Source organism: Anneissia japonica, unplaced genomic scaffold (genome assembly GCF_011630105.1).
Source record: "Anneissia japonica isolate Jap-2015-1 unplaced genomic scaffold, ASM1163010v1 scaffold4024_len430915_cov183, whole genome shotgun sequence".
NCBI lineage: Eukaryota > Metazoa > Echinodermata > Crinoidea > Comatulida > Comatulidae > Anneissia > Anneissia japonica.
This window is the reverse complement of record NW_022726558.1, coordinates 400385-411138: the sequence shown is the minus strand read 5'-3', so window position 1 is coordinate 411138 and position 10754 is coordinate 400385. Positions and strand designations below refer to the sequence as shown.

The 10754-nt window shown below is 35.1% G+C and overlaps 1 long non-coding RNA gene across 1 annotated transcript; it reads right to left on the bottom strand.

The window, feature by feature from the left end:
* Positions 1 to 264: 264 nt before the first annotated feature.
* Positions 265 to 10219, bottom strand: LOC117113282. Its single transcript, XR_004446175.1, has 3 exons — positions 10071 to 10219; positions 1157 to 1334; positions 265 to 607 (listed from the first exon to the last, which is right to left on the bottom strand). It is a non-coding gene; the product is annotated as an uncharacterized LOC117113282 (long non-coding RNA).
* Positions 10220 to 10754: the final 535 nt, after the last annotated feature.

Here is a 10754-nt window from a genome sequence, read left to right as displayed (position 1 = left end):
GTGAGGATAAAGAACATATTGGAATGGAACTGGGTAGGGTGGAGAAAGAATGTAAATTTGCCTGTGCAAACATTAAAATCACTGTACAAAGAACAGTTGAACAGATGGACCATCATAAGCACTGAATCCTCCTAGCTGAGGATATTACACAAGCCGTGGCCTACACAAGCCTCACACAGCTAATAATTACTAAAACTAAAGCTCTGTCCACAAAATGATTTAAGCTCAATTTAAAAAAAAAAAACTGTCAAATGTTCTTTGACAAAAAACTGTTGTATGCCCAAATATAGTCATCATGTGCCCAAATATGGTCACAATGTGATGTCATCATCACCATATTTGGGCATGTCACATGTTTTCGTCAAATAAAATTTAAGAGTCTAGACAGGCCTTAAGGCAATGTTTGGGACTACAGTAACTTTAGGCCTGAAGTGAAGAACCAATAAAATGATAATTCATCACTAAATCACACCCAGAATTGTATATAATCAGCTGAATACACACCCATATCCTGGTGTCATAAGTGTTAATAAGGTTGGGATGTTCTTCACAGATACGTCTTGCTTCTTGCCAGTCACGGTGATCAATAGCCTTAATTAACACGTTTCTGTGAAATAATACACAAGCAAAGTTTGTAACTGAATCATACATTATATTTTCCTTTGACATGATATTAAATAACATGACTACTTTCATTAACCCTGAATGATGAATTTTAATATTCAACATTTTCACCAGGCCTGTAACCAAGGGATGTGATGGATGCAGAAACATCACCGAAATCAGAAAAGCTCCACATTCTTAAGACAATCGAGAATGTACTTCCTTAAAAATGCAATCCTGGACATGGTCAAGATCACCATCGTCAGGGTTAACAATATTACGAAAATATTTTAATATTAAACAGTTTTTTATTTTACATGAAAATAAGTACAGTAGTTCCAAAATCAATTTTTATTCATACTTTTTATGTATGTTACAAATCATCAAAAGCATCTTTGTTTTCAACCATCATAAAGAAAAATCATACCATATTATTTCTTTGGATCCAGATATGATTGCAAAATAACATTTATGTCAATCCATTTAGCCGAAATCATTTTTTAAATATATTTTGTTAAATTTTATCATTGGTTCATGTTTTCCATATACTCACTGTTTAAAGGGCAGATACTCCATGGTTCTCTAACAGTTCTTCTTTAAGTGTGTGCACAGTATGGCTAACATATTTATTACCGAGATGCTCTGCAGTATAACAATCATGCAATACAATTTACTGTATAATTGCCCGTTTTCATCTTCTGTTTCTGGCTGGATATATTGGTATCAACTTTCTGTATGAAAAGCATGTGTTTAGTATAGATTAAAACAATTGTGAGAATTAACCAGAACTAAGGCAGGCCTACAGGTATACTAGACATGACCATATCCTTAACCTCATGCAGGTGTAGAGGGGAGGAGTGTTTGAGGAAGCATATGCCAGCTCAATGGCTGTAACCATCCAATTCACTTACTGTACAGTACACAAATTTTTTGAATGATAAAACATAATAGCCTTCACAGGATATGCTAGTTTGTCCTCAGCTAGCCACCTGAAAAAGACGCAATTTTTTTTTTCTTCTCTGTTGTTGTTAAGGGCCTCGAGGTTGTGTCAACGTGAGGCGCTATATAAACCCAGAATTATTATTATTATTATTATTATGAATACATGTGGTGGTGAGAAGGTCAAGGTTTGTGCTAATGAAAGTCAAACCATTCAAAGTTTAAGCCGCATACATTCAAAAACAACATTATTGGACAATGGACTACCAGCAGGTACGTACAGTATGTCTATGCAAAATGTCAGTTTTGTATTTTCTTTTTTTTGGCTGATTTTTAATGGAAGTCTAATCATGGCAGTTACATTGTTTTTCAAAAAGAGTTTCATTAAACTATATTTTAACATTTAACTACTGTACATAAAAATAAAAAGTTGTTTAATTTGAAATCAGTTGGTTTATTGTGTTATTTGATTTTGTTATAACGGACAAAAATAAGAAAAATACACATGTCCGCATTGTAAGGTTAATTGAAGGTGACAAATAATCTAATCTCTAATGCTTTGTGTTATACATGCATGAAACACAATCCAAAACATAGGTTCACCTGGTATTGCCAGTCAATTTTGAAACAGGAAATAAAAATATATTGTAAAAAATCACTCCACCTATCTTTATTATTTTTTTTTTTGTCAAAACCCAAATCTAACAAATAGATAGCAAAATATATTTGTACCACTATTCACTAGAATTCTTTAACTATCAAATAAATTTTAACACCTAATTATAATTATCCTGCACTTTGTTTTGTGATGTAATGTATCAACTGCTTTTCCGAATGGATAAATAAACAATCTTCAATCTTGACAATATCACCTTTCTGCCCATAACTTAACTTCAGCTTTATTAATTTTTTTTTTTTTTTTTTGTGTTTGTGTAAATATTTTGTCATTTGTGTGGGGGATAGTGTATAAATTACACCTGATAAAACACTGCACTGGAAGTTTAAATGAGGTCTTCCTCTCCGTTGGGATTTGAAGACTTGGCATGCATCAAGGGGGTGGTTTTATTATAGAAAAAAAAACCTCCCTGCCTACAGGAGTGTCCCAAAAGCTCAGACCTTACGAAAGCTAAGATGCAAGACCTTGAATTACGAGATATGAGACCCGCTCAAAATATCAGACCCCAAAAATTAAGACCTTCAACTAAGTATGCTAGGATTTCTAGAAAATAATACCTCTATTCAAAAGCTAAAATCAATTCTAATCTTGAAATAAACACCAGTAAGTATTACAGTATATCACTGATACCTGCTAAACCCCTATTTGCAATGTTTACTAGAGCAAACAAATACAGTACAAACAAACTATTATATGTGTACAGGCTATTCACACTCCACAGAACAGTACGGTTTCGATAGCGGATTTCTAAAGCACATCGTCCAAATATATGTTATATGGATCTAGACGCAGGGTTCCCGGAACGCCGCCCTTGGCGTTCCAAATCAGGGTCAAAAGTGGAACGTGAAACTTGGATATGGTTTCGAAGTCAGATTTGCGAGAAAAATTCAGCTGCCTGTATTTCTCGACTGAGACGTCAGTGGGAGCTGTAATTTGTATGGCAAGGAGATTATGCAACCCTTAATTCATATTAAGAGAATTTACGCCCAGAAACCTTGTAGTTATTAAATTATTTGGTTATAATAGAAAATATTCATTTTTTGGTGACGTCACACTCACAATATATTAGCATGCATACGTCACAAGCTAGATTACGTCACCTTTTCCTGGTAAGGCAAACTATCCCGGCATGCTTTTTTCATGGATAAACAAACACCACTGCTTTGCACATGGATGCCTTGTCCTAGCTAGGGATACAAGAGCCGCATTGTTAGCATTGTATAATACGTACAAGGTACATCTGCAACTGAATTACTCTTAGTTATTTTTTTTTTTTTTTTTTTAATTTAATTTTAATTTATTTCTTTCGAAAGTGTACTTTCTATCACATTATTGCATTGTCTGGTTCGGCCTGGGCTTAGGCCTAGCCCTAGTCTTATTATGTATACCTCCTTGGCATCATCATCATCCGCTACATCGGTACATCAGTAGCACCCACCACCCCCCTCCCCACATACAGTACAGACGTTTGCTGGGCAACAACGTGATTGAACCTTCATCACTGGCGCATGGTAACAACCAACTGATGCAGACCATTTCTGTTCACACATTACTCTCCATAACACAGGACCCCCTAGTTCCGTCACCTATGGATCATTCTCTTTTAATAGCATAGCGCTCCCTATAGTCCAGGAAAAACATTGGTCCGTGACCAAAATCGGTCTGTATTTATGTGTTTTCAATAAAGGCCCGTATCCAGGGGGGTTTTTATGGTTCGGGAGAACCCCCCTTTTCCTGGCAAAACCCTGTCTTTAAATTTCCCAAATAAGTCCTCCAACCCAACTAATGCACTGCAGACCCACCCAGACACAGACATTTTCAAACATATCTGCTTTTATAGCATTATTTAGACCCATAAAGCACAAAAATTATCTTATTTTGGTGGTTTTGCCGACCCCACCGGGGCTTCGAATGTGGACCTCACGCCTAGAAAACCACCCCCCCCTTGGAAGAAGCTGGCTACGGGCCTGTAATAATAATAATAATAATAATAGTAATGAACTTAAATAATAATAAAAATATATAATAAAAATATTAAATAAAAATATATAATTTCACTGTTAATTAACTTCGCCTAAACCTTGTCTATAGTAGTAGGCCTACGTCCCCTTCGACTGTGGATTTTCCCATTCGTCTGGACTTCCTGGTTCCTCTCAATGTTTTCTGTCTGAGGTAGCACGTCCTCTATAATTAACTCGCTGGTTTCGCACCTATTATACATCCAATATCAATTTGGAATTTGGAACAATTTATGTTACAATTGTAAAGTTTCTTTTGTTCAAGAATGTCTCTCTGGGAGACACTCTTAAATGTTTTCTATACCAAACTTTACCAATTAAAGTTAATTTTAAAGTGCTCATTTTTTCTCAGTTTGCTAAAAAATGCCCAACTCTGATTTATATTGTATATCAAACTATATTTTGATCAATGATATAAAGTTGTATTAAAAAAATATTTAATAACAATTTAAATATATTTTTTTACTTTGTTGCCATAAACATTGCAGGTTTCAAGCAAACTTGTTATAATTTATAGAAATAAAGTAAAATTCTGACGGAGATGCTGTGGATTAAGTCCCCTGCTGGCCACACAATTTTGAATTCTTCTATTTTAATTGTAGTACAGCACAATATTATTAGGACACTAAATTTATTACAATTTTTGATTGATTTATTAATTTTGCAAAGAAGAAGAATTATTAAGACACTTCATCTTTCCAATATCGTTTTTTGCTTATTGATCTTCTATTTCTGGTAGCGCCAATTTTTGTCCAACCAGAGGGGAAGGGCGAAGTCCCAGAACCTTTGAAGGGGGCCCTGGTGGAAAACCCCTGAAAGATCTAACAATTTAGTGATTTTGAATGCTTAAGGCCTGTAATTGATCTAAGCCTCATATTATGTAAAAGTACATACACTGATAATTTTTCACTAACGAATGTGTTGAGGTTTCTTTGGAGAGAGCTCTCTATGACCGCAATCCTGACTCCGCAACTGGTACCACCACTTAATTTTGATTCTCGCAAAATTATAATTTGTTGGGAAATGAAGGATTTAAGTAGCATGATAAGTGGTAAATTATCGCATTCAAAGCAGTCCTCCAATAGTTGCACAGACCTAATAATAAGCAGGGGTTACAGATTTGAAAAACACTTAAACCATATTTCATCAGATGGTTTGCATGTCCAAAGGTAGGATTTTCAAATGGAGAAGGGGTGGGGACTGCGCTTGTGAGCATTAGGCTGAGGCTGGTAAGGGGCCCCAGCTGGGTCCAGAGGCCAAGCATCTCCAACAAAGTCACATTTTGAGGCCATATTTAATGGATATCTGAAACTCTAATTTGTGAATATTCTACAGTATCCATTTGATACAGAAATTGTTAGGCCCTGGTATTCAAGCCAAGATATTCTGCAGGGTCACCGGATGTTTAATGCTGTTGGTGTCTGGTAATAGAACTTGATATGTCTTCCTTTCTTTGTTCAAGTGTAATTGTGTGGAAAGTATTGTTTCCTGATTTGGGCTTTTTTTTCTCTACAAAGTATAGTTGTTTTCTATCATACTGACCTTCCTTCTCATGTTTGCATCTCATGAAGGACCTCCATGTTTATGCCTATGCCAAATATAGTTACCTGCTTGGGGTCCATACACCAACTACTCCCTGGTAGGACTAATCCTGTAGAAGTATTTTCCAGCCAAAAAAGGAAGTTACTGTTACAGTACAGGAATAATCATTACAAAAACACAGTACTGTCATTTTTTTTACAATCATACAAATTCTGTTCAACTTAACAATAGTTTGGCACACAACTGGCATTTTCTGTGTAACTTTACCCATCCTATACCCACCAATTACCAGGGCATTAAAGCATAAAAACACATAGCCTGTAAAAGCTCAGTTTTACTGTAATGAAAACAAGTCTATGATAATGTTTTTATTTTTATTCTGCTAGGTCATATTTAGCTGAACTAAAGACTACTAATCTTTGGTGTTCTTTGATTTAATTCTAGCTCTGGGTAGGGACCACCCCTACTTCAAACTGGCTCAGTGGTGTGTTTAGGACTTTTATTTATTGAAAAAAACATATTCATCAATTGGTTATTACTTTTAATTTCTTTTAAATATTTCAAATTTGTTCTTGCAGGCCAGAATAACTTGCTTTTTTAAGAACTAGGATCCTAGAGGTTTGATAGAAATAAATAGGCCCTACTACTAATCAATTTGTAATAATGGTACAGCAAAATAATAAAATAAATTATAGTGGGCCTAAGAATGGTAATAAAATAGTATGGGCAATGTTAGTTAGGATTTTGCTTGTTGTACAGTTTTGTAATCATCTTTTTAGTTGTTATTATTGTATATTCTTTATGTATTTTTTGCTTGTGGTCTAGTGTTAAATTCATTCTTGATGTTTTTTTCCTGCCAAGGGAAATAAATTTCATGAGACTTATATATTAAACTCATGATGAATAAAGTGATCTATGTCTATGTCTATAAGTATTTTCAGTATTCTTTGATGGTTTGCATGGCAAAGTACCATAATATTTTGTTATTTTGCTTGCATTACACCACTAGATAGTTTTGTAGATAAGAAAGTATAATACATACTCCATTCCTGATGATGACATAATTAATGTTGAAATATTGAATCCCAACACGATGGCGTGTATTTCAATACTTGGAATATGTATTATACTTTCTTTGATAGTTTTGTGTTGCTTCAATTATCAAGAAAATAATATCAGGAGAATATATCCTCCCCGTCCCACCTCCACCTTCACACACTGTGAGACTGGCTTCTGTCTTAGACATTTCACACCTAGTTTCAGGTATTGTTTTCCACCAATCAACAGTAAGCTTCCAATTAAATCATCATCAATTATTTCCCTGTTTGGACTCTTGGTAGATATTATTCTCCTGATGACCACTGAAGCAAATCAACAAAAGCCAACTTCTTGGTATAACTTGAAGGGTATTAATCTGAAAGTAGTAAAAGTATACATATTTGGAAAGCCTACATTGTAATGTATCCATAAAAACGATTTTTAAATGAAAAAATAATTTATATGTAAATTAAATGCAAAAAAACTTGAAAACTGAGAGAAAAATATATTGTAGGTCAAGGTTGCAAAATTCAAAAGGGAAATAAATAATTGAAAATATAACTCTTGCTTTTAAATCTCCATATGATAGGCTTTCAAATGATATGCTACTCATAAAAATTGAATTGTAATAAGTTTGACGTCAGTAGACTTTAACATGTAACGAAAATTGAATTTTCAAGCACAAGCATTTTTAAGCATTGTAACAATTATTAAAGAATTTATCGAAAGAACCTACACATTAAAAACATCAGATACACTTTAAAATAGCGCAAACAGTATGTTTAAACTTTGGCTTTTCCCTCAACAGCAGAAAACTTTATTCTGATTTTATTTCTATGAAGAAAGATATCTTCATGATCATATCGTGAGAGAGCAAAATGCTCGTCAACCTTGGTCAATTAATTAATCCCAACATATATAATGCTATATTTGAGAACAACGAGCACATTTCTAGTTTGAACAATCCCCTTCCTGTTATGTATCAGGTATCAGGTCAAAGTTCAAGTCACAAATAGGGAGCTTTCGATAGCACGACGACGGTAGGACGCAGAACATAATGACGTCAGTAAAAGTCATCTTCACATGCGAAAAACGTTAAGGTCACCTAGTCGAGCAGATTCTGGAACGCAATTTGGCAAAATCTACGTACGCAGAAAACGTATATGGACGCCAGGTAGGACGGTCACGCATGAGTAATTCCGTTCTAGCATTGCATTGTCCCACAAATCGAAAGCTCTCTGACTTATTTGTGATTTGAACTTTTGACCTGACATTTAGAAAACACTAAAATCTGTCTATCTTTGAAAAATCAGTTCACACTGAAGGAGTAAAGAAACAATGCGTTAAACTTTCTGCTTACAATGATGACAATGTGTATCTGTATATTACTATTATTATTATTATTATTACTGGTATAAATTTCATAATTAATACTAAGTGTCCACTGGGTCATCTGGTTGGGTAAAGTAGTGGGTATTTTTAGGGTCAATGGTCCTGAACTATGTTCTGGACCCCATCATACCTTCAATTTCTCTAATTACCTTGCAAACTTTTCTATATTTAGTAGTATGAGCTTTCATCACAGCTTTAATTTGAACTTCATTACTTAAAAGTATGATAAGATACGGCCCTCAGAAAAAGCGAAAATTTATTTTTGTACAGTGCTTCAGGGGATTTTTGGGGTGGGGCGTTCACCTAATAAAATATGCTACCCAAATTTCAATGGTATTCCTTGAAATGTAGCATTTTCAATTTTTTTTTTTGGTTATTCGAGGAGATATAGCTTCGTAAAAATCGTACAAAGTCAAAGGAGACATTACTGGCACGAAAAAGGGCGTGTGGTACCTAAATTTCAAAAGGCCGTAACTTAAAAACCATTTACTGTAGCAATTGGATCTGAAATTTTGGATTATTTCTTGTGTCATATCAAGGTATTGTATTAGAATTTTTGCATGAAAATCCAAGGTGGAGAAGGGGGGGGGGGGTGTTGTGACATGGGCATGGCAGTAGATTTGAGCTGGAATGACCATAGGGCGATTGACCTCCACGCTTGAGCCTCCACATCTCCCCTCGATCTGCCATTTGTTCCAAGAAAACAGGAACCCTTAAATATATTTTTTTTTTGATTTGTTAAAAAAAATCACAGGAATGAATGTCTAATAATTGCTCTTTCTATTGATACATTACTTAAAAAAGAATCCATGAAGACATTAAAAGTTATTGTTAAACAATGAAAATTACAAACAGATGTGACAAATCCACCACGACGCACAACATAAAAACCGAAAGGTCCACCGATTAAAATCATTCTTGATATTATAACATAATTAATTCATTTCCATACTTGGAGTATATTATACCATCTTACACACGACATAATACACAAAAAAGACTTTTCAGTTAATCCGCACCTAATTTCCGAAATGCGTTGATGGATTTCAATGAAAAATTTTTGCGCGGAAGATTTATTCTCCACACTTAAACTAGGTTACGTCTAGGGCCTAACATTCCATGCGGCATGCTTTAACAATGGTGCGCGCGTATAAAGTAGCAAGGCTAGGTCTCTAAAATGACACTCCAAAAACTGACAAGGACATTTTATGCTCTAGCCCTCCCCACCCCCTCCTAGTGGTATGCCTAGCCAGTAAGCCTTAGATGGGCCACGCCTGAGTGGGATACCTAGACAGACTATCTACAGATAGACTAGCAACGTAATAAAATTAATATTATTAAAATGTACAGTTGCCAGATCACAAGGGCACTAAGTAATAATACTACCTATTTACCCTTACACTCACATGATATCTCTTTAATAAATTAATAACACCTTTGTTTAATCATGGAGGTATTATATTGAACAATACCTCCATGGTTTAATGTTAATATTATTGGCCTAGGCCTAGGCCCCTACCTATATATAGAATTAATCACTTTCCTGGTTCCTTTTGGTTTTCACGAAACAACTGGGATCAATCAGAGAGTACTTATAAACGAACGCCCACAGAGAAGATGGGATCAGATTCGACGGTGCGGAAGTGTGCGAGCTTGTGGTAGGCCTATCCATGCACATCTTTAGTTAGAAACCAAACTTGTGTAAGGCCTAAAGCCTAGCCAGTCTAAAGACTCTAAAGGGTTGACGACGATGGCCTGGCAATTCTCAAAAATTGCTCACGCAGCAACGCAGACCGTTGGCCAAGTTACGGAAAAAACATTTATAAACTTATAAACTGAAAATCACAGTCGAAACAACTAACCTGAAATCAGTCAATCAGGTGGACATCATCTCAACTTCTTCAGACTCATATCATCTGTCGAAAACCAGGAAACCAACGCATGTACATCAATCAATGCCAAATCCATCGATCACAAAGCAGATTCCCATAGCCACTGGGAAGGATATCGACACTTTCATCCAATCAGAGGATGCCTTCATTGTAAGCCACACCCACGTACAACCACCAATTATTGTAGGACGGTGGATACATCGTACAGAAAACATGATATTTCTAGAACAATTCCCATACGGACACAACCAAAAATATTCAACGAAAGCAACGTGAAAATAAGCTACGGCTGCATGAATATGAATTCCATCATCAGGGGACACAGCTCATGAAAATTAAATAGCCCTATTACAATATAAATTTTCACTTCTCTGCATCTACCCAGTTTTTATTGTTCATAATGTTAATGATAAATGAATCATAATTATATTATATTAGGCTTATATATTACCCAATGTTTCTATTCCATTATATTTATCAGTGTCATTGGTAGCTTACCCTCCTCAATATCAGCTACATTGTTTTTTACACTTTTTAAATTATCTTGCTCCCTGCATATATCACAATCTCTGTGTCTCCATTATTGTATATCTCACTAATCACCCACTTTTATTTAATGCCGATTATTTATTGTATTATCTGATCTTATCTGAT